This window comes from Pleurodeles waltl, chromosome 5 (genome assembly GCF_031143425.1).
Source record: "Pleurodeles waltl isolate 20211129_DDA chromosome 5, aPleWal1.hap1.20221129, whole genome shotgun sequence".
Lineage (NCBI taxonomy): Eukaryota > Metazoa > Chordata > Amphibia > Caudata > Salamandridae > Pleurodeles > Pleurodeles waltl.
Window position 1 is genome coordinate 1,043,218,264 of NC_090444.1, and position 17,204 is coordinate 1,043,235,467.

General features: G+C 45.9%; 1 long non-coding RNA gene across 1 annotated transcript in view; it reads right to left on the reverse strand.

Annotated features, from left to right (window-relative positions):
* Positions 1-8,831: 8,831 nt before the first annotated feature.
* LOC138297353 (uncharacterized) overlaps positions 8,832-17,204 on the reverse strand; it is a 91,589-nt gene continuing 83,216 nt past the window's right edge. Inside the window, exon 4 of the long non-coding RNA XR_011204043.1 lies at positions 8,832-9,266. This is a non-coding gene — a long non-coding RNA (uncharacterized lncRNA). The remainder of the gene's footprint in view (positions 9,267-17,204) is intronic.

Consider the following 17,204-nt stretch of genomic DNA (forward strand, 5'->3'; position numbering starts at 1 on the left):
CACCTGGTAGGGCCCTTTCCACCTCAGCTCTGGACAGAACTTTCTTACATGCTTTTTTATCAGCACCCTGCAATCATAGCTGAGGTTGTGGCATTGATCATGATGCAGATTTGCAGTGACAGCTTCAACCTGCTGAGAAACAGAGTGCACCACATCATCCAATCATTTGTTGTAATTGAGAATCATGTCATCTGTAATGTACACAAGTGCATTAATGTACAGTAGGCAATTTTATTGCACGCCCCATCAATATTTCATGTGGCAATAATCATGTCTTCCTGTCAGGTGTACTTCAAAGCCTCCTCAATGCCAAGGGCAAAACATCAGGCCATTTTAGTGAAGTGGATGTACATACTTTTGGCAACCGTGAGTTTATGGTTCCATTAAGCTGCCCAACGATCCAAGATGCTTCTGTACTATAGCTACAATGTAGTGTCTGCTCCACTTGTAATGCTGCACACAACATCCTAAGGACCTCATTATTGAAATGAGTCCTGCGATTTGACTCCAGAGAAACCTGCATTCTGTACCTAAGTGTGAACTTTCTCAACAGCATCTTAGGTATAGTGTGACTGTCATTTCTGACTGTTAGGCTTCCACCCATCTAGAGAAAACTCATGCTATAACCAGGATGTATCTCAGTCCATTGCACACAGAAATCTCAATAAAGTCCATCTGCATTTTGTTGAAAGGACCACCTGATTTCCCTACATGACTCAGTGTGACTGGTGTTCTTTTCCCTACATACATCTGTTAGCATGTTGCACAATGGTGGCACAATTCTTCTGCAAGCATCCTAAATCTGAGGTTAAACCAGTTTTGTCTAAACAACCTCACCATTGCATCCCTACATAACTATGTGGGGTCAAGGAAATGTTGTCTCAAGGGGGACAGTAAACAGGTAACACTGGTCTCCCATCTACTGAAATCCCAATGTCATTTGGGTCTTTTCCACATCTTGCTATGATTCAAACCTGGACGCCCTAGGACCCGCACCCACCCCCGCAAACCCCGCACACAACCTCGGCATCATCCTGGACCCCTCCCTCTCCATGACACAGCAAATCAATGCTCTAACCTCCTCCTGCTTCCACACACACCGCATTCTAAAAAAATCCTTCAAATGGATTCCCCCAGAGACCAGGAAGACAGTCACCCATGCACTCATCAGCAGCAGACTAGACTACGGTAACACCCTCTACACCGGCACCACACTCAAACTAACACGCAAACTCCAGAGAATCCAGAACACAGACGCACGCCTCGTCCTTGGCCTCCCCCGCCACGAACAAATCTCACCACACCTCAAAACCCTTCACTGGCTCCCCATAAACAAGAGAATCACATTCAAGATCCTCATCCACACACACAAATCCCTCCACAACACCGGCCCGACATACCTCAACGAAAGAGTTAACTTCCACACTCCCACCCGCAACCTCCGATCAGCCAACCTCGACCTAGCCACAGTCCCCCGCATCCAACGCACCACCACAGGAGGCAGGTCCTTCTCCTACCTCCCCCCCAAAACCGGGAACTCCCTCCACACCATCCTCTGCAAAACCAAAGACCTCCTGCTCTTCAGAAAGAACCTCAAAACATGGTTGTTCGAACAGTGACCCTCCTGCCCCCCCCCACCCAAGCGCCTTGAGACCCTCACGGGTGAGTAGCGCGCTTTATAAAAAATGTTGATTGATTGATTGAATGAAACCTGCTGTTCTGCTTCTGAAAAAAAATCTGCAAACTCTTGAGCTCTTCCCATGTATCAGCTATAAACATCAGCATTGAAAAGACAGTATCCTCTTCAAATCCATCTGTGTATGTTCCATTAAATGTGCAGGATTCAAGTGCACAATAATGTGCAGCTTCATCAGAGTATTTGTTTCTGACTATGAGATATTCATTGACACTTCTGTAAGCTGAACATTTAGCAACCACAATTTCAGTTGGAAGCTGTAATGCTTCTAGTAGTCTCTTTACATGTTTGCTGTTTCTGATGCGTGAGCCAGAGGAAGTCAAGAAACCCTTTTGTGACCATAACTGTTCAAAACCATGAACCACACCAAAGCCATACTGACTATTTATAAATATAGTGTCTCTCTTTTGAGCTGTTAGATTGCAAGCTCTGGTAAGGGCAATCAATACTGCAACTTGTGTTCAGGTAATACCTCGAAGCCTTGAGGCTTCTACAACTTCTTGAATTGTACAGACAGCATAAGCTGCTGTCAGGCCACCTTCATTGGTTCTCAATCCACAAAAATTACATAATCAGGCTCAATCAATTGTTTGTCTTTTATGTCTGGCCTTGGCTTGGTGCATAATTCCATGACATCTAGACAATCATGCTCAAAATCATCATTGTTCACATCACTCTCAGGCAAAGGTAACAGAGTGGATGGATTTAAAATCTGGCACAATTTTAAGGTGATATTTTCTGATGCAAGGATTCGTTGCTCATATTGTGAAAGTCTGGAGTTTTTTTTTCGTACGCTGGTAAGTAGTATTTCCACCATAAATGGGACTGTATCAGTTAAAGGATGTCCCATCACTATGTTTTCACACCTCTCTATGCTGACACTAACTGTTGTCACTGATTTAAGACAACCGGGCAGCCCTATAGTTACAGGGTGAAGGGTCATTGAAAAGTAGGCCACACATCTTCTTGTGTCACCATGCATCCGAATAAGCACTGATGGAGAGCAGCCCTCCCTCCCAGTGCAAAAACAGTGTGAACCTTTTACAGTAATCTGACCAGTCCTAGTGCTGGGGCAAGACAGAAACTTTCTCTCAGCTCCAAGGAAGCTTTCAAGCAATCATTGTCCTTTGGAAACATATCACACACCTCTTTGTGTGTCAGCCTCAGTAAAGGCTTAGCTACTAGGTACAATTTGGTATCCACTGTTTACAGTAGCCAACCATTTCCAGGAACGTTCTGTCTTGTCTCTAGTTTTGGCTGAACTCATCCACAAAATGGCCCTTATTCTTTCCTGTGACACCTTTCTTGTTCTTTTTACAATTATATGTTCTAAGTATTGGACTTCTTTTTGACAGTATTGCAGTTTGCTTGGGGACACTTTGGCCCTCATTACGAGTCTGGTGGACCAATGTGGCGGTCTGGCCTCCAAATTACGACTGTGGTGAAAGCACCACAGTCGGACTGCTGGCACCGTCACATTTGTGCCGGCTGGCGGCCTGGCAGTGCCGGCAGTCTAAATCCGCCAGGGAAGTGCTGGGGATTATGACCCCATGTCTGCCAGCTTTTGCATGGCGGTTCCACCACCATGCAAAGGCTGGCGGAGAAGGGATTCTGGGGGGCCCCTGGGGGCCCCTGCACTGCCCATTCAATTGGCATGGGCAGTGCAGTGGCCCTCATTGGCAGCCTCCTTGCACTTTTCACTGCCTGATTCACAGGCAGTGAAAAGCTCTGTGGGTGCTGTCGACCCAGATGCACAGAAACATTGCTCCCAGCTCTATTACGAGCCGGCGTTAATGTTGTAGGCCAGCAGGGGAATAACGAACAGGCAGTCTCCTGGATGCCCAAGTTTGGCAAGCGGCCTCTGCCGCCCACCAAACTCGGAATGAGGCCCTTTGTGTCCATTCCCAGCCTGACTGAGCACAGCAATGGTATCTTGTTTGTAAGTTTCTATAGTGCTGAATGCCACAAGTAGGTCATCGACATAATGCACAAGAACAAGAAGGCATCTGCAGGGGCTCAAAATCTTTTTTCAATATTTGATTGAAAATAGAAGGAGTTTCAGTATACCGGAAATAGAAGGACTTTTAGTATACCCTTGTGGAACTTGGCATCATGCCAAAACTCTCTTAGAATATGACAGAAAACAGGAATTGGCTGTTCTCATGCAATGGTATGGCAAAAAGGCTAGGCAAAGATCCACAACAATAAACCATTCTGCAGTGCATGAAATATGAAAAAGACTGGTGTCTGTATTCAGTACCACAAGTCAACATGGAAACCAATTTAATTAATCTTTCAGAGATCCTGAACTATTCTGTATTTTCAATTGTTCGTCTGTAAACCCATGATAGGTGAGTTGCAAAGGCTCCCAAACATTTCTCTTAAAATCCTTTTTCTCAACATGTCTTTGATTATTGGTGTTACTCCAGCCACTGTCTGTGATGTCAAATTGTATGGTGGTATTCTCGGTGGTATTCTATGGTGGGCTTTACCGTAATGCAGACTGGTTCTACACCTTTGATTAGTCCAAAGTCTTTGCCTGTCTGTAAGATTCCACACATCAATGTTTCTCTCAAATGAGGGCATAGCTCCTCTACTGTTTGCACTGGATAATGTCCTGTAGCTTTTTGTTGGGACAATTTGAATTCAACATCTTTATTATGAATTTGAAACTCAACACCATCCAGTGTACAGTAAGTTGTGTAGTTTAACATGCACATGAAATCTCTTCCCGACAGATTTACAGGCCTTGAATCACACACCAGAAATTGGTGCTTTTCTCCAAATGAACCTAACTTAACAGGAGCTTCTTGAGAAACACTTTGGGCCATATTTATACTTTTCGACGCACAACTGCGCCAACGCAGATGTGCGTCAAAAAATGTAACGCCGGCTAACGCCATTCTGAGTCGCCATGCGGGCGCCGTCTTTATTCAATGACGTTAGCCGGCGTTAGCCGGCGGAGCTGCCTGGTGTGCGTAAAAAAAAATTACTTACACCAGGTAGCGCCGGCGTAGGGGAATATGGAGCTTGGGCGTCAAAAAATGGGGCAAGTCAGGCTGAGGCAAAATTTTCGCCTCAACCCGATTTGCGCCATTTTTTTTAGACTCCCAACCCCCATTGAAATGACTCCTGTCTTAGCAAAGACAGGAGTCATGCCCCCCCAGGCCAATGGCCATGCCCAGGGGACTTATGTCCCCTGGGCATGGTCATTGGGCATAGTGGCATGTAGGGGGGCACAAATCAGGCCCCCCTATGCCACAAAAAAAAAAAAAAATACTTACCAGCACTTACCTTAATGTCCCAGGGGTGGGTCCCTCCATCCTTGGGCGTCCTCCTGGGGTGGGCAAGGGTGGCAGGGGGTGTCCCTGGGGGCATGGGAGGGCACCTCTGGGCTCCTTCCGAGCCCACAGGTCCCTTAACGCCTGCCCTGACCAGGCGCTAAATAAGGACGCAAAAGCTGCTGGATGTCATTTTTTTTGACCCGCCCACTCCCGGGCGTCATTTTTGCCCGGGAGTATAAATATGGCGCACATGCCTCGGAGTAATTTTTTAGACAGGAACGCCTACCTTGCATATCATTAACGCAAGGAAGGTGTCCACGCTAAAAAATGACGCAAACTCCATGAACTTTGGCGCTAGATGCATCTAACGCCAAAGTATAAATATGGAGTTCGTTTTGCGTCGAATTTTCGTTAAAAAAAACGACGCAAATCCGGCGCAAACAGAGTATAAATATGGCCCTTTATTTGTAACTTCTACAACTTGGATCTTCTTCCCTGAGAAGGGTAGGTCTGGGACGTCAGCTGTTCTAACAGTGGAACAGGTAGCTCCAGTGTCTATAAGAGATCAAACTTGTTGGCCATTTACCTCGCCTCTACAAATGGTCGACTCTAGTCTACCTCCAAGACTGAATCAAGTATGCAATCTTCGTCTCCCCATAGGCACTGTCATTACAAATTGTCAGAGTCAAAGCTCTCACTGTCCAACATAGGGCACAGTTGAAATGGGTTCTAGGTCTGAAATGGATTTGTATTTACTCTGGGCATCCGATTCATGTGAAATCTGATTTTACATGCAGGTCCCACAAGCCATCGGGGGCTTGTGGGACCTGCATCATTGGAACCTGTGTTTGCATTGGCACTCACATTTGCTAAAAGGGTACATTCTGCAATTGATTTCCTCCTTGCACTGGTTAATACCACTCATTCTATCTGGATTTAGCCTACACTCTCTTCCAACATCAGACCTTGCTACAGCATTGACAAGGAGTCATTTTATTCAATGTTACAACATCTATACCTGAATTTGGACCAACTGGAACTCCTCAACCTCTACCCTGAGGGCCAACCATACCTCTTTGAACACCTTGAAGGCCAACTTGAAACCCAGCTCTTTGCATATAATTCAGCAAACCAACACCTATAGTGCACAAACCTTTCCTGTAAATGACTGATTCTGAAAACCCTTCTTTGACATTTTCATTTGGGCTAACATAATCTGTTCCTTAAGCTTCCTTTGCTTTGTCTCCTGTTCATCACTACAGTATTTTGCATCTGGTCTCAACCCGATAAACTGTGAAATAAAGAATCCCGTATCAGTCTGCTCAAGTAGCAATTGACCTATGTACTGCTGGAATGCCTTTAACAACTGTGTATAATATTCAAGTACTGACTCTTTCACCTCTTGCTGAATTCTATTTAGCCTCAAATAATCCAAATCCTTTGGAAGAACTCTGCCTTTCAAGAAAGTAATTACCTCATTGTATTTATTCATCACAATACAGGATGGTGCATTAGTGCGGGCATTTCTCTGTGGCTTTTGTGCCTTAGTGTAGACATTTCTATGTGGCTCTGAGTTTGGCCAATGTGCAGCAGTTTTGCATTCAGCCCACGAATAATATGGAACAACAATGTCAAATATGTATTCAAATTAATCCACAACACTTTTGAAATCTTTCAACTTTCATGTACTACTGTATCTGGTTCTCTCTCAATTTTGGGAAATTGTTCATAAAAGCTGCAAGATCTCCTCTACCCCATGACACATGAATATACCCTCCACATGAATATATCCTCTACCTGACTATCTCTCAAAGGATAAACCAAAGCTTCTCCTTCATCCCTGGGGCGTGGAGGTGGCTTTCCTTTTACTTCAGCCACCTCTAATTGTTTATTTTTTCTTTCATGTTTCTTTGCCCACTTGCTGTCTAGTTTCTCAAAAGTACTCCATTTCTAAATGCATTTACTAAGTCAGTAATGTATAATAACAGTCCTAAAGAACAAACTGTCACAATTGCATCATCATCTAATTGTACCCTGAAGATTTCTGCAATGGGATACTTTCTGAAAGATCAACCTCATATTTTCTGGCCAATTCAATCTACCATGTGTAGCTGCTGCGTGCCTAGTAATTTTTATACTGATAGAAATCAATTATTTTTCTTGATATTGATTCACATGTTCAAGATCCAAATATCCTCTAATTATTTCTTATAGTTCTATTTTTTATCTCTGGACATTTAATGGTCTTTCTTTTCCTGCACTCTGACTGGGATCAAGACTTCTTTTGTTCTCTGTCTGTCTACTATTCTTGAAAGCTTCCAGAAACCATGGAGGAAAAAAAACATCTTCAAATAAATTGGTCTCTCCTTGTGTTGTTTGTGTCATAAAGACAGTCCTTCACCCTTTCCTTAATGATTGATTAGCCTGTGGTGTCCATGCATCAATCTGTGAATTCTGTGAATTCTGGATAAACCCTGTCGCAGGTGCTCCTCGAACAGCTGCTTCAGCTCCAGCATTTGTACAAATCTTGACTGCCTAAGCTGTTATTACTCTAGCAATGGGTGCTGGTGCAGTCACAATAGAAGCAGTAACACCTGAAAGCATCACTGCCAATGCAGCCTCAACTGAGGCAGGGGCATGATTTGATATAACAGGTTGTACAGCAGGCTGTGTCATAACAGGCTGTGTCATAACAGGCTGTGTCATCTGTAATGGTATCTCAGTTTGAATTGTATTAGGATCAACAGGGGCTATAGCAACTGTCACATTGTTAGTTGTCGTTCCCTCAGTATTTGTCACAGAAGCCACATAAGGTGGTGGACGTACAGCGCTAAAGGTGTGTGTGTGGCACACAGCAGCTGAAAACAGCGCCAATGCTAGGGAAAGGGGAGGAGAGTGCCACTTATATGAAAATGTGGCTTTCTCCTGCTCTCTCCTTGTCAGGCAACGCAGCACAGCAACTTTGGGTGCTGATCTGCATTGAATGTCACACACCAGACTCCCGGGCCTTTGTCTACTCTTCTAAGGAAAACAAAAAGAAAAATTAAAAAATCTGAATATTCAGGTTTTTACACCCTCCGACTTTTTTCTCACTCAAAAAGATTTTCCTGCACACAAATGAAATCTTGACCGGGGGAAATCACCTTAATCAATGAAGTACATTCAACAATCAATATTAGTACATTCACAACAAATTGTTACAGTCCCTATCTCAATTGTACAGACAACTGCACTTTACGACCTGCACTACAAATATTTAGCTGATGAGAAACCCGTAAATCAACTCTTATTTATCTATCCCAGGAACGTAGACTACTTTGTAGTCCTATAACCTTTTTAACTGCTCAACAATATATGCATAAGCATAAAAAATACATTCAAAACACATACACCAATACTTGAATAAAACCACAACAACAAAAGCAACTGCAACACATAACCATATTGATCCTCACACATCCAGTTCCACAACCATTTTAGAAACCACACTCCATCAATCTTCAAAGTGCAGGATTAGGGCTATGGGACATGGGCATCTCACTATATGAGCTCAATTAATTATAGCTCCACTAATTACAGATCCTCTTTTTCATGACATAAACCATCCTTTCACTACCAGCTTTAGTGATGTGGGGATCTCAGTTAAATATCAGTTTACTAGGTAAGACTTACCAATTCATCAGAGAGAAACCCCCGCATCTCAGGTCGATGGACCTTTGACATAAATTGAGATTAAGCAGGAGCTACACATCAATTAAATAGTCATCACAATTTCAATTGTTATTTTCAGTCAATAATGACAGTTGGTGTGAGATCAAAAGCTTTATTCATCACTTGATTTAATTGCTCAATATTTATTGAACTCATAAATTACTGAATATCATCAATATCAATCAATAGTTAATAAATCATTCTAATCAATGAAGGTTAAAGTCCCTAATCTAAGAATAAGAATGGGTCTGGGGAGGACGAGAAACAGGGGTCAGGCATAAAGCATCAGAGACAAATATCAGTAATCAATCAAAGCAGAAGAGAGGTTCAAGAAACTCAGAAGAGTTTGAGAGCAGCAGAGGTTTGAGCAAAAGGCTGTATGGAAAGAAATGAGCTGGTAGATAGTGTTGGAGAGAGAGTGTCTCTCCCAACTATAGGAACATGCACAAATATAAAACAACATATCTAAGCTCTTGCAACATGTTTCTTCTTCTTCCTCCTGTCAGCCAATACATTTTCGGTGTCTTCGTGGGAGCAGGAACATCTTGTCGTCATCTAACCACAGAAACATTAGTCTATAAACAAGAATGTTTAAGTGAATCATTTTTATCAAAACTTTGTATAAATCCACAAGGGTTCTTATCATTTACTTTCCTTATGAAAACTGCAATTACATGGTTACACTTCTACATCATTTTACTAAAACACAAGCTACCTATTTATTTGAAACATTTTATGAATAGAAACTTATTGCAAAATTAAACTAAGACATTTTAACACATTATTGTATTCTTTGAAGAATATGCCTATGGGGAGGTCAAAACAAACAACTTTTACATTAAGTCATCAATTTCACAACATGTCAACTTGCCAGAAGTTTAACATTTCACATTCTTCACCTAGGTTAACTTTGCAGAAATTGTAGTTTCAGCTATTCAAACCTAAAATGTGGTAGTCTACTACCTTTACTTGAATGGAATGCATTGCATTTTGTCTAAGTCCTACATGTTATTGCATTAATTTTCATTATTTTAAAAACACATCAGCAGTATCTAGAAATGCACAACAACAAAATGGGAAGGGCCACTCTGTGACGTGCAATCAGCTCCTGCAGTCACATCGTAGTAGCTACCTGAGGCTAAGAGATTCAAAGTACATACCTCCTGCACATGGGTAGGTATGGAATTTCTGCGCAATGTGTGTCTCTGAAGCTCTGAAGCTGAGGTTTAAATCAGCTATGAGCTTCAGGATAACAGCACTACTTAGCCTGTACTTTCCATATATCTCTTCCTCAATGTGGTGAAATAGTGTAAACCTCAGTCTGAATATCTTTTCCTATCTTCTCCACTGCAATCAGCCGGAATACACATTCTTCTTGCCATCACATATGGAGCAGCCATTTTGAAAACAAAGATGCATTCTGGGCGAACTTTTTCAGTCTGCACACAGTTACCACTTAGTTTGCATGTGCCAAATTATGTTTTTGCCACTAATCGCATTTTGTGAATCCGATGAACATAAGAATAAAGATTTGGTATTGAACGATTTCTTACTAGCGACTCACTATAAGGAGTTGGCAAAATACTGAGTTAGTATTCATCCACATAGCTATATTGAAACTTAGGAATGCTTTTCTCATATACAAAGCTAATATTTTTGTAACTGGTAACCAGTTTCCAATGGATTTCCTAGTCTCAAACATTTTGTACATATGGCCCAAAGATCCTTTCAAGTTTTTTGATGGAAGAATTGCAAATAGGAAAAGAGAACACATGTTTTTTTGATACCCTGTAATGTGTATGAATCTCTGAATGCGAATTACATCTGAGGCTGGATAAACCTTCCATCGAAAATGCAGAATCGCAGCTACAGCTCGGTGTCTGCAGTGTGTCCAGGTCAAGCACTAAGGCCCTCATTATGACATTGGTGGTAAATCCCGCATTGATCTGCAGTGACTGCCGCCAACATACCGCCACGGTGGTGAATATCTATTCGCCATGTTATGACACACAAAGACACCAATCCGACAGAATACAGCCACGTACACAAATCCGCCAACCAAAGGTCAGTGGGAAAGTGGTGGTCCCAACACCCATACCGTTAGGCCAACAAAACAAAGCCCATCACATTATGACCTAAGAATCACTGCAGCAGACATTCAACGGCGGTAAACCACTGGTGGTACATACCGCTGCGCTCAGAATGGACACCCACATACAAAACAACACCACATTGGCCATTACCAAAAACCCACACCTGACACTCATATACACACCACACCCACAGCACTATAAAACACACACGCACATTACCCACAGCCCTTTACGAATACAAATTATTGTCACCAGACTGACACCAGGACCACTGCGACAACTACACACACACACCACTTACACCCATACATCCCTCTCGCACCCCACATCACACACCCCATAATATTACTCAGCACACTGTCACCAACACACACCACACAACACCCATGTCCCCACAAAGGCACCCCTGTTTCACTGATGAGGAGTTAAGGGTCATTGTAGAGGAAATTGTCAGGGTAGAGCCACAGCTCTTTGGAGCACAGGTCCAGCAGATATCCATTGCAAGGAAGATGGAGCTATGGCGGAGAATCGTGGACAGGGTGAACGCCGTGGGACAACATCCAAGAACAAGGGATGAAATCAGGAAGAGGTGGAACTACCTACAGGGGAAGGCACATTCCATGGCAGCAAGGCACCAGCTCGCCATACAGAGGACTTGCAGTGGACCCCCACCTCCTCTCCCACAGCTCACAGCATGGGAGGAGCAAGTCTTGGCAATCCTGCATCCTGAGGGACTTGCTGGAGTAGCCGGAGGACTGGACACTGGTAAGTCAATATTTACTACTAATCACCCCCCATACCTGCATGCCGTCTCCCACCCTCACCCTCACTCCCATCACTCCCCCACATCCCACATACTGCACCAACACATATGACTAACCCCAATTCCAAGCCCTGCAAGCTACACCAATGCAAGGACAGCCCTCCCAGCCCTACATGGACACCCATCACAAAAGCATGCACAGCATAGGGAAACTAACAATCCCACAATACATCACCATACACAAGCAAAAGGTGGCAGGGCAACATCAACGATAGAGGGGAAGATAGGCATGTACAATATGTCACAGACATGAAGCATAATACATCACTTACATCCCCACAGGTGCCCCAGCCAATCTCAGCAGAGAGGAGGTGCCACGACTATCCAGTCCCCCAACAGAAGATGCCCCCAGTGGTGACAGTAACTCTGGACTTCAGGATCTGGACCAACAACCTGCCCCATCAGGGACCACTGGACAGCCGGTCACCCCATCCCACTCACAGTCCACCACAGAACCTCCCCTTCAGTATCCAATACCACAGCACCCAACCAGCGTACCCACACCACTGTCCCCTGGACACGTCAATCAGCAGTGTGCCCACCTGTACAGGGACCCCAGTCCACACTTCATACCCAAGACAATCAGGGACCTGGGGTCAGTGGCAGTGGGCACACCGTTCAGGCACAGGCCATAAGGGACACTGGGAGGACTGCTGTGTACCACGGGGAGGACAGGACCAGAGAACCAACTCTCCAGGAGTCACTCTCCAAGATCCTGGGAGCCTACTAACATTCCCAGGACTCGATGGGCCAAATCCTGAACAACGTGCAGGAGAACAGGCGGCTGCAGGAGGGACAGAATCAGGGGATCCTGGAGGACTTGCAGGCCGTTAACACAACCCTGATCTCCATAGCAGCGGTGCTGACAGACATGGCCAACATCATGAGGGAGGCAACAGCACAGCAGCGGGCCCCTAGCACTAGCCAGTCCATTGACCAGCCCTACACTTCTGCTGCAGCTAGTGGGCAGGAGGCCCCGCCACAGGACCCACAGGCAACCAGCACCCCTTCCCCTGTGGAAGGTGAACCACCCCAAAAATGTTCCCTGCAAACCAGTCAGAAGTTAGAGACACTTGCCAAGACCACCCCCAGGAAATGAGACTCCCCTGATTGTTCCCCTTGTGTCCCACCCTGTCACCTTGTCCACTTTGAACTGCCTTTGGTCCCTTCCTATGGCCACTTGGATACTGGACCTGTGCTACAAACAGACTGGAACAGTACCCTTGACTTTCCTCCATCATCAACCCATTCCATTGCACTTTCATCTCCATTTCTTAGCACTACAATAAACACCCTTGATCGCAACTTGACTACTAGTGTTTTATGTTTCAAAAATGTGCATTTATGGAAGCAGTCACATCTAGTGCAAATGATCTGATCTGAACACTGTGAGAGCATAGAAATAATGACCTTTAGCTGTCTGTAGTCAGCACATCAGTACACAGTTGTTATATCACCAACATCTGTAAAATGACAAGCCATAGGTGACAGTAAGTTGTGATGCAAAGGAAGTTAATGCCATCATGCTACAGCCACACAGAATACACCAATAGTCATAGGAATGGCCAGTTGCTCTGTCTCACCTGTGTGTCATTGGAAGTATTGTTGGATAACTGATGTTCTGTTAGCCTCATCCTATCCTCAGCCTCTTCATCCTCACTGTCCTCAGGTTCTACTGCTGCCACAGGAGCATCTCCAGTCTCCTCCTTCTGCAGAAAAGGTTACATGGCATCTGAGGTCCAGGTTGTGCAAGATGCAGCATGCCACTACTATCAGGCAGACCTTCTCAGTGAGTAGCACAGGGATCCAACAGTCAGATGGAAGCACCTGAACCTGGCCATCAAGAGCCCAAAGGTCCTCTCGATGATCTGTCTGGTTCGTCCATGTGCCTCATTATAACGTTTCACAGCACCTGTCCTGGCATTCCTCACAGGGGTCAGCAGCCACAATAGGTTTGGGTAGCCAGAGTCACCTGCAAGTATTGAGGGACCACATTTAGCCTCACACAATCCTATGGGGGTAACACCTGAAGGCATACACTAACATACAGTGGGTGGGGACCAAGGCTCACCTATTAGCCACACCCTGTGCCTCTGTAGTTGGGCCATCACATTAGGGATGCTGCTATTCCTCAGAACAAAGGCATCATGCACCACCCAGGATACTTAGCATTGACGTGGGAAATGTACAGGTCTGCCAGGCACACTGGGTCATATTTATACTCAGTTTGCACCGAATTAGCATCATTTTTTGTACTCTAATTCCCTGCAAAACTAACTCTATATTCATACTTTGACGCTAGATCCGTCTAGCACCAAATTTATGGAGTTAAAGTCACTTTTTGGATGTGGAAACCTACCTTGCCTTAATGAGATGCAAGGTAGGCATTCCCGTGCAAAAAATGACTAAATGGCCTTAACGCCATATTTACACTCCCATGCAAAAATGGTGCACGGGAAGCTTGTTTTGCCCCAGCAGGCGTTAGGGGACCTGTGGGCCTATTTCCATAGTGGAACACCATGGAACAAGCCCGTAGGTGCCCTCCCCAGGCCCCAGGGACACCCCCACTCACACCAGAGGGACTGGGGAGGATGGGGGACCCCATCCCAGGTAAGTACAGGTAGGTATTTAATTTTATTTTTTTAAAGTGCCATAGGGGGCCCTGAAATGGGCTCTCATACATGGCACAGGGTGCAATGACCATGCCCAGGGGACCCTTGTCCCCTGTGCTGGCCACTGGGGTGGTGGGCATGACTCCTGCCTTTTCTAGGGCAGGAGTCATGTGGCAATGTAGGTTTAGTGCCATAAAATGATGCTAATCTGGTTAAAGTTGTTTTTTTTTACTCTAACCTGCCTAACGTCATTTTTTGGTGCAAAATCCCCTTCTTCCATACCGTCAGCTCCACCCGACTAACGTCATTTTTATTGATGCTAGCCTAACCTTTGCACCGGCTGCACTATTCCATAAATATGGTGCCCGGCAGTTGCACAGAAATGGTGCAAGCCGGTGATAAACTTTTTGGTGCAAAACTGCGTTAGTGCAGTTTTGCACCAAAAAGTATAAATCAGGACCACCATCTGCACATTCAGTGAGTGGAAACTCTTACGATTCCTGAACACCTGTTCATCCTGGCATATGGGGACAAATTCAATATGTGCCCCGCCAGTCTCCCCGATAATATTGCGGATATGTCCCATTGCATAGAATCCTACCTTCACAGTGGCCAAATCTTCCACCTGGGGGAAAGAAATGTAGCTGCACATGTGTTTTACCAGGGCAGACAAGACTCTTGCCAGCACAATTGAGAACATTGGCTGTGACATTCCTGCTGCCAAGCCCATTGTCACTTGGAAAGAACCAGTTGCCAAGGAATGGAGCACTGATTGCACTTGCACAAGAGGGGTGGCCCCAGTCTGATGATGGATAGATGAGATTAGGTCTGGCTTCAGTTGGGTACACAGCTCTGTTATTGTGGCCCAGTCCAGTCTGTAGGTGAGGATAATGTGCCTGTCCTCCATTGTAGCCAAGTCCACAAAGGGTATGTACGTGGGGGTATGTCTCCACCTCCTATTCATCCACAGCGGTAGGTATCTAAGGGACACAAGAGTGAGTAGGCTGTCACAATTGGAACAATGGAATCACAATTTCAGTGTACATGCTGCATTTATGTAATGGGACAGTGTTAATGGCGAGGTATGTGCCAATCTAATCTGTGAAGCAGTTAATGTCGAAATGACCGTTGTTGTCCCCCCTGAAATGGTGACCGCCTGTCCTGTATGTAGGGACAGGTGGAAGTGAGGTAATTTGGCTGACATTCGGTGTCGTGGCAGAAGGCGGTCTTGCATTGCTGTGCAATTCCTCACTAGATAAAATGGGGCTCTATGGAGTACAGTGGCCACTGGGGATCTGCGCAGGCGTTGACGATGTACACCGCCACAGACGTGACCACCATTTTCTATCTGATTCCTCACTTGTTTCCTGACCTTCAACAGGAGAACACCTAAACCGCGTTTGCTGCTGTGACCTGTGTCTGGAAACCATCCATGGCCCGTGTGACCGGGGAAAGGGCCCCTTCCTTTACTACAGAGGAGTTGGAGCGACTGGTGGATGGGGTCCTACCCCAGTACTGACTGCTGTATGGGCCTCCAGACCAGCAGGTGAGTACACATTGGGCACGATGCATCTGGGAAGGATGCATGGAGATGTGTGTGAAAGCATTGTGTCATCGATAAGGCGGGGGGAATGTCTTGTGGTGGTGTACATGGTGTGCACTTGGCGATGCGTGTGCCAATGGTGATGGAACCGGAAATGGTGGGCCATTTGTGTGACAGGCTGGACTGTTTGTTTACTGGTGTTCTCCTGTCTGTATTGCCCCTGCAGGTCAGCGCCCCGTCAAAAGAAGGTATTATGGCATGCCATTGCCAAGGACGTCCAGACCCTGGGGGTCTATGACAGGGGGAGCACCCACTGTCAGAAACGGTGGGAGGACATGAGACGCTGGGCACGGAAGACTGCGGAGGCCCAGCTGGGGCTGGCCTTCAATGAGGAAGCGGTGCCCATCAGGACCTGACCCTCCTGATGGCCCGCATACTGGCGGTGGCCTACCCAGAGCTGGATGGGCGCTTGAGGGAATCACAGCATCCACAAAGGGGTGAGTACATTGGGTATTATTCTAAAATTTTCAGATGGGGTGGGATCCGGGTGGTGGATGTGAGTTAGTGGGTGCCCCTAAGGCCAGGCCAGACATTGCAGCATGGGTCAACTCTAAGGTAATGGATGTATGGCAAATGCAGGTAACCTAGCTTGTTAACATTCCATTTCAGGCAGGGCTTTGTGGGTACCAGGAGGGGTGCAGTTGGTGGTGTGTGGCCCTCATCTTGCCTCAGCATCTAGCCATATGACTGGCAGTGCAATGCATAGTGCTTAAGCCTGATCCCTGTGTGTGACGGTGCTGTGTATGCCAACTGTGGTGTTAGTGCAGTCATTGACCCAGTGTTTCCTTTTTCTCTCCCCCCCCTTTTTTGTTCTGTCATCCTGTCCTTAGCATCATCTGGTGGAGGAGCAAGGGCACAGGCGACAGAGGGAGCTGCATCCCACAGGACCCAGTAGGCCACTGACGCTGAGGGAACCAGTAGGACGGAGGGTGAAGGGAGTACCATGGCGGAGACAAGAAGTGACAACACTGACTCAGAAACATTCTCTGCTGGGAGCTCCACTCTCATCCCTCCTCTCACCCCACCATCCCAAGAAGCTATGCCTTGGCCAACTTGACCTCTTCCCTCCCCCTTCGCCCATCCTGCCTGTAAGAGCAGGGTCCCAATGACCCAGCCCAGCACCTCAGCCAAACAGTCCACGCGGACAGTTGTGACACCACCTAGTCATGGTGGAAAGTCAGTGAAGGATCCCACTCCAACAGCCACGAAGGGGAAGGATGCCACACCTCCAGCAAGAAGGGGAAGGAGTCTGCACCTCTAGCCAAGAAGGGGAAGGAACCTTCACCTCCTGCTTTGAAGGAGAAGAAGCCCTTGACTCCTGCCTGGAGGGCTAAGGAATACGTACAACCTGCCATGGAGGGGAAGAAGCCATAAACCCCTGC